Consider the following 2,218-nt stretch of genomic DNA (forward strand, 5'->3'; position numbering starts at 1 on the left):
ACTCACTGGTCTTTGAGACTCTCTGGCTTTCTGGACAAGCTGTTCCAAACACATAGTACTTTCCCTGTCTATAATCCGAAATCAACTTAGCCAAGGAGACATGTTCCTTCTAAAGGGAATGGTGTTTAGAAACCACAATCTGAGGACTCACGTGCCCTTTGGTCTGGGAGTGACACTGCTTCCAGTCACTTTCAATGGTAGGAACTGAACATAACAACCTCATCCAAACCTCTACACCAAGAGACATTCAGCTCCAGAATGGCTTCAAGTAGAATAAGACTATGTCCTAGGAGGATCCCAACCCCCACGCTCATAAGCCTGTCTGGAAAGTTCAACACCACCAGAATTCTGTTCATTCCAGCTAACACCCAAGTTTAGGGCATTTATGAAAAAGGGCTTATCATTGTGAATCCCTCCCCTGACCCTTTGAGATGTACATGCACCTCCTACAACTCAGGAATGCCTTTCTTGGGGCCCTGAAAGTCATGCTTTTGGAAGGCAGTCAGCAGAAAGGATAGGGCCTCTGTCTCCCAGTCTCTGCAGGAGGAAGAATCCTGAGTTTTATCACTGCCAGCCGGCAGGCACAGCTGGCCTGAGTCACACTGACACTGACCAATCCTTTGTAATTCCTCACTGAGTACCCCTCTGTCCCCTCCCAACTGCTGCATTCTCACTTTAAAACACCAGTTCCTCTGTGCAAATCAGAACGGAACTCAGATCTTGTCTCTAATGCAGTAGTTCTTGAATAAAATCTGCTTTCACAGCTTTAACTGATGTCTTGCTTTATCTCTGACAATGGATAGAGCTGGGAAATCATGAACTCACACTGATCTCCCCAGTTCTAAATCAGGAGCATAGCATTTCTCCATTCCATGTCACCGCTCTCCTCTAACCTCGAGAGCCTGAGGTCTCCCCACACTCATTTGCTGTGCCTTACAACATGACATACAGAGTTTCAGCATGATGACATTAATATTACTGTTCACTATAGCCCATATGCATAGGCCTCCTGCAAGCTTTTTTTCCCTTACACCATATCCCATTAGCCAGAGTATAGGGATCAAAACCTACCGACAATCCTCATCTCTGTGTTGTTATGCCATCAGTCTCCTAACCACTTGGATTCCTTTGTTTCTGTGTATCTTCGACTTTTTTTTTCTTAATTCTCTTTAATTTTTTAAGTATTTAAAAATAGTTCCATGGTTCAGCTCCTTTTTGGCCCGAACTGCCCTCTTCCAGTAATTTGCCAAATTGACCAACACAAAAGGAAAGGGGAAAGGCACCTGCTCTATGGTCTCTAGGCCTTTTAGAAAACATGGGGTTGTTCCTCTGGCCACGTAGGTGTGAATCTACAAGAAAGGTGATATTGTGGATATCAAGGGAAAAGGAACACCCCACAAATGTTAATAGGGCAAAATCAGAAGAGTCTACAGTTTTACTCATCAAGCTGTTGGCATTGTCATAAAAAAAAAAAGTTAAAGGCAAGAGTCTTGCCAAGAGAATTAGTGTACATATTGAGCATATGGAGCTCTCAAAGAGCAGAGACAGCTTCATTAAGTGGGTGAAGGAAAGTGATTGGAAAAAGAAGGAAGCCAAAGAGAAAGGTAGGCGGGTTTCCCTGCAGTGTCGCCTGCCGTACCCAGAGAAGCACTATGTGAGAGCCCATGGAAAGGAGCCTCAGGTGCCAGAACCCATTCCCTGTGAATGAATGGCATATAAATGCAAAAAAAAATAAAAGACCTCAAGGCTGTAAAAACATTTCTATTAGTTGAGTAAAAGTGTGGTGTCCTCTCCCCCGAAGAAATAAGTAAAGCAAACTGTGTACTAAAAATAAAATAAATAAAATAAAATAAAATAATAAAATAAAATAAAACAAAACAAAACATTTATATGGCTCAAAATTCAGAACTACATAAAAAGATTCTCAGAGAAGTTCACCGTCCCTCTCATCCTTCTTCCTTCCATGCTGTTCACCCCTACGCCCTCCAGGTAGTCATTCGCCTTTGTTTCTGGTATACCTTTCCTGTGATTCTAGTGAAAATAGCAACATGTGCTTGCACACACACACATACACACACACACACACACACAATTCTTACCCCCACCTTTTTTGTACACAAATGTAACATGCTTAATGTATTCTTTTCCACATTATTTTCTTCACTTAACAATATAGGTTGGACATCTTTTCCTGTCAGTTCAGAGAGTCTTCCAGTCT

The 2,218-nt window shown here is 42.2% G+C and overlaps 1 pseudogene; it reads left to right on the forward strand.

The window, feature by feature from the left end:
* The first annotated feature begins 1,242 nt into the window (after window positions 1-1,242).
* On the forward strand, window positions 1,243-1,735 carry LOC129514123 (60S ribosomal protein L21-like; annotated as a pseudogene).
* The last annotated feature ends 483 nt before the right edge of the window (window positions 1,736-2,218 follow it).

Source organism: Nyctereutes procyonoides, unplaced genomic scaffold (assembly GCF_905146905.1).
Source record: "Nyctereutes procyonoides isolate TBG_1078 unplaced genomic scaffold, NYPRO_anot_genome, whole genome shotgun sequence".
Lineage (NCBI taxonomy): Eukaryota > Metazoa > Chordata > Mammalia > Carnivora > Canidae > Nyctereutes > Nyctereutes procyonoides.